This window comes from Rhinatrema bivittatum, chromosome 3 (genome assembly GCF_901001135.1).
Source record: "Rhinatrema bivittatum chromosome 3, aRhiBiv1.1, whole genome shotgun sequence".
Lineage (NCBI taxonomy): Eukaryota > Metazoa > Chordata > Amphibia > Gymnophiona > Rhinatrematidae > Rhinatrema > Rhinatrema bivittatum.
This window is the reverse complement of record NC_042617.1, coordinates 386978983-386988628: the sequence shown is the minus strand read 5'-3', so window position 1 is coordinate 386988628 and position 9646 is coordinate 386978983. Positions and strand designations below refer to the sequence as shown.

The 9646-nt window shown below is 47.0% G+C and overlaps 1 long non-coding RNA gene across 1 annotated transcript in view; it reads left to right on the top strand.

Annotated features, from left to right (window-relative positions):
* The first annotated feature begins 1162 nt into the window (after positions 1-1162).
* LOC115087898 overlaps positions 1163-9646 on the top strand; it is a 35231-nt gene continuing 26747 nt past the window's right edge. Inside the window, exons 1-2 of the long non-coding RNA XR_003855650.1 lie at positions 1163-1295; positions 3525-4277. This is a non-coding gene — a long non-coding RNA (uncharacterized LOC115087898). The remainder of the gene's footprint in view (positions 1296-3524; positions 4278-9646) is intronic.

The following is a 9646-nucleotide window of genomic DNA, read 5'->3' as shown; positions in this document are numbered from 1 at the left end:
CAGTTTTTTCTTCTTTTCTGTACTTCTTTTCAATGCGCTCAGCTATTAATGCCTGCTCCTGCATGTGATGAGTGCTATCTCATTCACTCTGCGTCAGACGCGCGTTAAATAGGCGCTAATCCCCCTATTACATTAGGGGGTGGATTAGCACCTATTTATCTGGCGTCCGACTGTGGGTTATACAATGCGCTCGGCACCTGTATAAAACAGGTCCTAGTTATCCATGCCCTGCTACCCATTAAATTACCACACTCCAGGGCTTATGCTGAAGCTAGGAGAAAGAGGGATGCATGATTACACTGGTTCTCTGAAAGGAGTTCCAACAAGTTTAAGAACCACTGCTGGTGTTTCTTTTGTTACAGAGTACTGAGAGCAGAGCCCAGGTGCTGGCCTGGATCCGAGCATCAGGCAGTGGTGACTTTTCCATGGCACTCTTGAGGAGGTCTGAAGCCACATTGCTTGGGAAACACTGTACTTGTACGCCAACATTGCCAGCTTTAGGATAGAGTGAATAGGGCAGTCGCTCAGGCCGTCGTCGTGCAACAAAGGGTGCCACCAGCTGGGAGTGAGGACAGGGGTGTTGGTATGCAGGGACCTTTACTTGTCTAAATACGTTTTCTAGTGCCCAAGTATTGTCAGCCATGCTGGACTTTAACACTGTAGAACTACAGACCAGTATGTTGGAAAATATTTGAGACACCGACTGCTTTCCCACTTCCTGGGTCCTATCTCCCTTCCGCTTTCAGGCCCCAACTGAGTATCAGCAAACCCCTCTACATCATCCATCACACTCTCCCTTACCCCATACCTCCTTCTGGTCATGCATGTCAGCACGCTGTCTGACAGGAGTGCTCCAGGAGCGCACGCAAAGGCTATGGGAATGCTGTGGTGGATGGCCCTCAGTCGCATACCTGGGAACTCTCTGGATTTGGCCCGGAGACTCCAGAATTCTGAACAAATTGCTGGGTCTCCGGGCCAACACCTGAAAACTCCAGGTGCCCTGCTGCAGAAGGCCGCAAGAACAAGGGTCTGGGGTAGCGCAGGCTTGAGGAAGAAGGAGCATCAGTCCCCGTGCCTCAGGAAGATGACGTGAACAGCGAGACCAGCAGGAGCGTTGGCCTCCCCCACGGGAAACAAACCTCGGATTCAGGAGGAGGAGCAACAGCGTCAGGCGGCGCACTGAAAATAATACAAGGGCAGAGCGGCCTGATGCTGCAGGAGGAGGAGGAGGAAGTGTAGTGCATGTCCCGTGGGCCTGGGGAAAGAGAAGGCGCCTGTGGCTAATTAGAACTGAGGTGAGAAGAGAGAATGAGAGTGCATGTGTGTGTGGAAGAGGGAGAGAAGAGAATGAGTGTATGCATTTATGGGCGTGTGTGGAAAAGAAAGAGGAGTGAGTGTGCATGTATATGTATGGAAGAGGAAGAGAAGTGAGTGTGTGGGAAAGCAGGAGTGAGTGCATGTGGGTGGAAGGAGAGGAGTGAGTATGCATGTGAGTGTGTGTGGAAAACAGGAGTGAGTGCATGTGGGTGGAAGGAGAGGAGTGAGTGTGCATGTATGTGTGTGGAAGACTGAGTGTCTCTATGAAAAAGGGAGAGGCATGAGTGCATGTGTGTGGAAGAAGGAGAGTAGTGAGTATGCATGTGTGTGTGGACAAGGGAGAGAAGTGTGTGTGTGACAATGGGCATGTATGTGTATGAGTGAATATGTGAATGTGCTAGTATGTGAGAGAGAAAGTTTGTGCACATGCTGCTACCTCCCTTCAGGCGACAGGAAATCAAAAGTTCCCAGGTATGCTTGCTCAGTCAGTCGCAGCAGCAACAGAAGCAGGCTGGGAGGGAGGATCTTGAACATATGCTCCTTGACCATGCCTCCTGCTGGATTCTCTGCAGGAGGCAGGACCAATGAGCATGTGCTGGTTCAGACTTTCACTCACTGTCTGCTTTTGCCGTGCTCTCTGGGCACAAGGGAGGCCTCCCCAACAGTTTTTCTGTGCTTAGGTTTGCTAATTGGTCTGAGGTGGCAACAGAGCAGGGAGATGGAGAAGTGGGGGTGGAGGGGTGAGTGAGGAATTGGGTGAGTGGAATGGAAAAACCATGAGAGCCATGGAGAAGTGAAAATGGAAGATGGAGATAGAGCCATGTGAGGAGGAGGAGTATGATGTGGGGTAAATTCTGTGAGTTTGTGAATAGGAGGACATACAGAGGCTGTAACTGAATGGGGGGAGGAGGGGACAGATGCTGTGAGCATGAGGCCTGTGTGGGCTGTGTAAGAAAGGGGGAAACAGCACCTACAGAAGAAATGTAGAGAATGCAAGAGCAGAGTGCTGGAGTAAGGAGAGGATGCAGGAGGAAGGGGTGTGGAGAGAGAGTTCAGGGGGAGAGTGTAGCACCGATGGAGGAGACAATGCTGGAGATAGAGGAAGAGGTAGCAATGGCCAGGGGGAAGGGAGAGAAGAGAAATCTCTTAGAAGGAATGAGAAGAGTAGAGAGTCGAGAAAGTGAGTGCCTGAGGGGGGAGGAGGGAAGGTTGAAAATACAGAAAGCAGACAGAGGCGAGACAGTATTGGAGGCGGCGGGGGTGGGGGGGACAGAAAGTGCACAGGAGGAAGAGCTAGGGCTGAGAAAGCACAGGAACAAGAGGAGAGGAGAGAGAGCAAGATGAAGGTGTGATTAAGAAGAAAGCACTGGAGGAAGATGGAAAGAGGAGAGAGCAAAGGAGAGAGAGCAGTTGGAAGAGGTAAGCGAGAGAGTTGTACAGGAGGAAGATAGAGACAAAGGAAATGGGAGAAAAGAAAGAACAGGAGAAATTGGAGGAGGATGAAGAAAAAAGAGGCAGGAAAAAGAATAGAGGAAAGGGAGAAAACTACACTGCTGAAGGAAAAGGAGACAAGAAAATGGAGGAAGTGACAAATCTGAAAGAGAAACAAAAAAGAAAGGAGGACACCAAAGAGACCTGATTGGAGAATGAGAAAAGAGACATGCTGAGCCTGAAAATCAAGAAAAAAACTCAAAACTTTCCTCTGGATTATTAATCTGGGCTAGTGAGCTATTTGTGTAGATCGGGCTGGGCAGCTGTGTTTGAATCCTGTTTGTATTTGTACTGTTTTGTGACTTTTTTTTTGCACACTATTTTTGGGCAGTTAAGAAATACTTTTTAAATAAATAAAATAAATAAATGTCAGGCACAGCAAAGGTTGGAAACTAATTTATTGCCTGATAGAGAATATAAATTAACTAATCAATGCAAAATATCTTGGGACCAATTCAGAGTATCAGGACCTGGATGTATCTGCCACGTAGAAAGAATTGCAAGCAGGAAACTGCTAAACTTAATTGGATGATTTAACTTCATCTGGCACACCATTAATTCCCTCCAGTGCAGATCACATCCTCCAGCCATGACAGTCTGGCTCCTTATACTTTGTGCTAACAAAATATGCTTGTGGGTATCAAAAAAATTGCCTATTTTGAGGTCCGATTATTACAGATTTCTTTCCTATTCTCCCTATAAACTGCCATATCTAGGAACTGTCCGGATTTGGCCAGAAGACTCTAGAAGTCTAAAGGAATTGCCAGGTGTTCAGGCCAACATCAAAAAACTCTGTGTCCTGCTGCAGAAGTGGACCCAGAGGAAGAAATCAGCTGTGCAGCATAGGTGGGAAGCAGGAGCATCAGACCCGTGCAGCAGAAAAAGCAAGGGGGCTCAGAAAGACAATACAGGCCAAGTGTGCATGTGCAAGAACAGATCCAAACCTGTCAGCAGGGCTCAGTTTTGCCTGGAGATGGGAACCCTCTTGTCACGAAAAGGGGCCTTTTGAGACAGGTCAGCCCCATCACAAGACCTGGTCAGCTTTCTGTCACGTGCTTACCTGATGGTCAAGCTGGGTGGGTCAAGAAATCTACATGAAGAAGGACCCAATAAGAATTGGACTCATGTCACTAAATTATAAATGCATTAAGTCTCTGAAAATTCATACACTGGCTTTTAAAATCCATTGGAATAAAGGGCTCAGGGGATCATCTGAGACATTGCTCCCTGCCCTGCCCCTGCAACTACACTGACCGACCAGATCCAGTGTCCTGAAGTGCTGTTTGGAAGAGCTGTCTAGCTCTGCTATGGTATCCAGAATCACAATTGCCGGGGGACTTTCCCAGGAACTAGGCAAGTCCTCTGCCCTCATTCAGGGGGTGAGACCCACAGCTTGCTTCAGAGAGAGAGGCCGCATTTGGTACTATCAGCTTTCCCTCGCAGTTCTGAGACCAGGGATCTTCAAAGTGGTGAGAAGGGGGTTAATTCCTGTCTTATTATCTAATATGGGCTAGCAAGTTAGAACTGTTTTAAAGTAGGAGGTGATGTCTTATATTTCTTCTTATTTATTCATATCTGCTCTGCTGATTACCAGAAGTGTATTCTGTGCTTAGGATTTATTATACGTTTCTAAGATCGCTACGTTGTTAGTATAACTTTGGTAACCCATGCCTTATGATAAAAAAAGCTTCTCTGAGACAGATGGGTGTGAATTCCTGGGCTGATCGAGTTATATAGAAAGGTGAAAGAAATAAGCGGTGATTGTCTGTGGCACTGGCAGTCCCTACAAGAGAGGGAGGAAAGGAAGCAGGCAGTATCACACGGGCTACAGTATACGCTTATAATCCTTACATTCCTCCATGGGGGTGGAGAAACAAATGTCCCAGTTTGACTGGGGGTGTCCTAGTGCTGGATGTCCCCCGTTTCCTATGGTAGCTGAGGTCCAAAGGCACCCTCGATCTTTATCCTGCCTGAGTCCTGTGTGCCCGGGGTGGAAACGTCTTTTGGGGTCTCCAGATGTTCTTCTCTTCTCTCCCTTGGATTCCTCTCCAAAACGGCTGGCAGACCTTTCCCGGAGGAAAGGCCTTTTACTGGAAACAGTTCTTACGGTCAGCTATGGGCAAGGAAGGGTGGCAGAAATCTTCCTTCCCTCTAGATGCAAAAACAGGGAAAACGTCTTCACCTTTGTGGGTTCTGCAACCTCTTTTTGTTTGGAGCGAGGGTGTACATCTCCCTCCTGACCTCATGAGGAAGGGAAACAGAAAGGCCAGGTCAAAAATAGAACCCCCCCCCCCCCCCCCCCCCAAGAAAAGCAGCAAAACCTCTCTCTCTCTTCAACCTCCATGCCAGCTTGGTACTGAGAGCTGGCAATGCAGTGTCTTTCCCTTCCTTGCCTAGGCAGGGCCTAAGCTGGGAGATCACATCAACACATGGCCTTCTCTCGCAAAGAAACCCCACAGTGCCACAAGCTGATTTAAGCTCATCCCCCTTTCTGGAGAGGGATGATACCACCTCAGCCATCCTCAGGGGGAGGTGCTGCAGGGATGGTATTTCCCTTCTAGTTATGTAAGTTCAAGGGCAGGGATCTAGGGCCATCTAGTGGAGACCTAAGGGTTCCTTACAGACACACAAAACAGATCAAAAACAATATAATAAATGCAGTAAATTACATAAAATTAGTCCAAAAGTTAAAACAGATTATTCTGCAATTAATCTTTAAAAAGCTGATAGCCATAAGATCAATATTCAAAGGCATTTAGCCGGATAACTTGTATGTTATCCGGTTAAATGTATACTTGTGAATATTCTTGGCACTTATCGGGGTACATTTAAGCTGGATATTAAAAAAAGGCATTCTAGAAATGTTCTGGGGTGGAGTTACTTTACCCCCTAAGTTCACTGGCTAGTCCCTATATTTAGCACTATCCAGTTAACTTATCCATCTAACACTAAGACTGCTTTTTAGTAGAGATTTTTTTTTCCTATTGAAGGGGATGAGTTGGGCTTCTGGAGGGCACGGATGGGCAGCAGCAGATATTGTGATTTCTTTCAGCAGGGGCATTAGGCAGCGATGGGAGGTGCTCAGGAGGATGCTGGGGGCAGTCAACTTTTTTTTTTTTTTTGGTAAATCCAGGGGTGGGGTGGAGGTCTCCAGGGTTCATTCGGAGCTGTAACCGGCTAAGTTTCACCAGTTATGTCCATATTCAGTAAGCTGGAGAACAGCTTAAAGTTACCCAGGGAACTTCATCCAGCTAACTGTAGTCGAGTATATTCAGTGTAAACTGTATCCTGCCTCCCTGTTGGCAATCAGCAACCCCTTAGCCCTGTGCCCTCCCCCGGTACGCCACTGCTTCCTGCTTTTTCTGCTGCCGGTGGACCCGATCCCACCGGCGGCCCCACAGGACTCCAATTCTTCTGCTGCCAGTGGGAACAGGTCCACCAGTGGCAAAACATGCCTCTCCCTGCTCCCAACACCCACCACCAGGTGTGCCACCCTGTGCAATTGCACTGTTGCACACCTGGTGGCGCCAGGCCTGCCTTCTATTTTTCCCCCAACAGACCCAGCTAACAGCGGTCTTCTCTTTTTTAGCCATGGGGCCTGGCAGATAGCAGCCTTCTCTTTTCGGCAGCACATGCCCAGGTAATTCAGCAGCTTTCTTTCTTCTGCTGCGCGGGCCCAGCAGTTGTAGCAGACTTCTTTTCGGTCCACAGGAAGGAGAGACCCAGTGGAGCAAAAGACTCCTGCAGACTATCCCTAATCCCGAGCAGAGCAATGAGGAATAGTTGGAGCTAAATTAGGGCTTAAAAATACATTAGCGGGAAATGCAGTTGAAACTCGAGACATTGATCTGTGGACTTGGGGCATGGGCCTCGTGTGCCCAGTGTTAACAATGCCCTTGCAGAGAGGACTGTGGAAAGCAACAGCTATGAGAAGTTTACATTAAGAGAAAGAAAGAATGAAATGTAAGTGCAAGCTCCCGGCATGCATGGTGACACAAATGTAGCCCTTATGGTATTATCCAGGATGGCAGTGGGTCACACTCAGTTCCGGGGACTAAGTCCTCACACAGTCTCATCAGCTCCAGAGCATGGATTCTCTGAAAGCCGAGGAGAATAGACTCCAGGACCAAAGCTGCAGGAAGTGACTCTTGCAGCGTGGGTGCTGTGTTACTAGGCGTATGCTGTGGGGAAATGTGGGCACCGGAATGAACAGGCAGGACACGCTAGATGGATGTTCCAACTTAAAACTTTACGATAGACAATATTCAGATAAAATTAACTGGCACCATACACATTGATTCCTTCACATCCAGATCCAGACTCAGATATCCAAAAGTCTTTTATCTATGTATGCAGGTGACCCTCAGTAATTGGAGGTCCCAGAAATAACTCACCATCCAAGGCATGGAGAAGCAAGAATCCCAGTTGGCAGGAGTCTCCTATATGTGTGCAGAATTTCCTGAGAAAAAATGTACTTCAGAAAATCTAGCTCTCTCGACTTCCCTTTTCCCAAAGCGAAGACTCCGATGGGTGTCTGCAGCTGAAAAATAACCTTTATTTACAGTTCTCCTTTCCAGGTGTTCCATGACTTTTGGATGAAGAGTCCTTTGTAGAATAGAAGGGAAAACCCTTTCCTCTTCCCCACTCCTGAACAGGAAAAGTGGCAGACAAAACTTCCTCCCAAAACAAAAGGCAAAACTCACAGAAGTGGCTTGAAAGGGATGCTCTCCAAAATTGTAGAGAGTGACCACTGTACATACAGTGGATATGAGATTGAACAGCAAGTCTTTCCTTTTTCTATACTGGATAGCCAGGGGTGTAAAGCCTAGCCTACAGGGATAGGACAACCAGGCAGAAAAGTTAGCTCCTTTCCCTTTGAGTGTTAACTAAAATTGTAACACCGAACTTTGATGTAGTCTTCCCTTGAGCAGGCTGGGCCCTACCACTGCAGCCACCTCACAGGGGTGGTACAACAAGTGGTTTGCTCCACATCTATACTCTCAGTTACAAGGGTCCATCCAGTGGAGATCCCATAGGGTCTGCAGACAAACAAGAGTCACTCTGGGGTCCTCATCTTAGGGAGGCAGACTCCTCTATTAGGACCTCCTAGTGAATGTATAGGCCTTATCCCTGTATTGAAATCAACACACTGGAGAGCAAAGATGGTGGATCCCAAATTAAATATTTTTTTTTTTTCTTAGAACAACTTGATAAAGGAAAAGAACAGTCATAATTCAGTTAGAAAAAATACCCTTCACAAGGTAATAAATGCTGCATCCAGTCTTCCTTATACTAAAGTGCTTCATCATACAGTTGCTGAAATACATTCTTAAGGATTGAGAAGGGAGGACAGGAGTTGGTCCCACTGATTATCTCACTTGATAACCAGTCCAGTCAAGTTAGTTACCCACAGGGTCTTGCACTGGATCTTCAGTTTCTCATCAGCTTCAGGTTCTACAGATCAGCATTATCTTTCAGCAACAATGGGAGAAAGTCTCACAGCTGTCAGCTTCATTGTTTCCTCCAGTCCCTTCAGACATGGTAGAGAGCCTTAGGGAAGAGACCTTTTCCTACCTCTTTCCCTAGGTACGAAGAGAAAAAGAAACGTGCATCCTTCCTGTTCTAAAGCAAACAACACTCTCCCTAAAACTCATTGAGGCTGTGCTCCTACCAACTTACCCTTTGAGCAAGGTATAATATAATCTTTACATAGTAACATAGTAAATGATGGCAGATAAAGACCTGAATGGTCCATCCAGTCTGCCCGGCTGTACACACTTTTGGCTCTAAATCATTGCTACAAACATGCTCCTTCTGAACAATCCTTGTGATAAACTATAAATAGACTGTACATAGCTTCTTGCCAATTTTCTGCAGTAAAAAGAGTTTAGGAACCTAACACTTAGAGCACTCCATATTATTTGGAGGGGTAAAAAAACAGCTGTCTGCCTAGGTCCTGATTCTCTGAAAGGTCTAACAGAGAATTACTCTGTCGCCTCCCTCTAACAAGAATCCAGTATACAAAAATGGTTTTTTGTGTGTGTTACCGGTCTTGCCAGATACTAGTTCCAGTGTCACCCCCTCTTTTATGGGTTTTGTTGACTGAAGCGCGCTCTTTTTAAGGAGTCCACACTAAATCTTCACTCACCTCCTTTGCTTCCTTCAGAGGTCTGTAGATCACACTGGCATGAATGGCAAATGCCAGGATTCTCCGTCTGCTTTTCCTCTGTGGCTTCCAGATGTCTTAGTAATGTTCTCTCAGTTCATTGGCCAGAACTAAAGACTGAACACAAACTCTCCCTGTGGATCACAAATGTAAACCTTGAGCTAAGAATGGAGATACTCCTTGGGCTGAAGTTTATTGGTTTCCACTTTTAAGATCCGATGATAAAAAACAAAACAAAACCCACCAAACATCCAGAGGACAATTTTCAAAGCGATTTACCCAGGTAAATTGGCCCTGTCTGAAATTTTCCTTTCTTTTGCATGGCTTAGTGTGTGTAGGTTCCCATGGCACATGCGCTTTTACCATGTGAAATAGAGGTATTCCTGTGGAGGTGTCAGATTCAGGGAGGGAAACAGCGAGTTCGCATTTCCTTTTCAAATGCGCTCATGCTATTTTGGTCCACACGAACAGCAGGTAGAAAGTGCATGACTGCTGTAGTGTGCGCAGCCTTGTGCCTACTGATTTTCCGTGTGCCTGGTGTTACGAGCGCGCGCGGGCGCGGTCGTCGTAAGCGGGTGGTGAGCCCTTGGGCCACGGCAGGACTCAAGGAGGAGCCCCAAGCCACACTGTGGGAGGTGAACTGAGCAGGCATGGTGAGCCAGGCAGACAGGA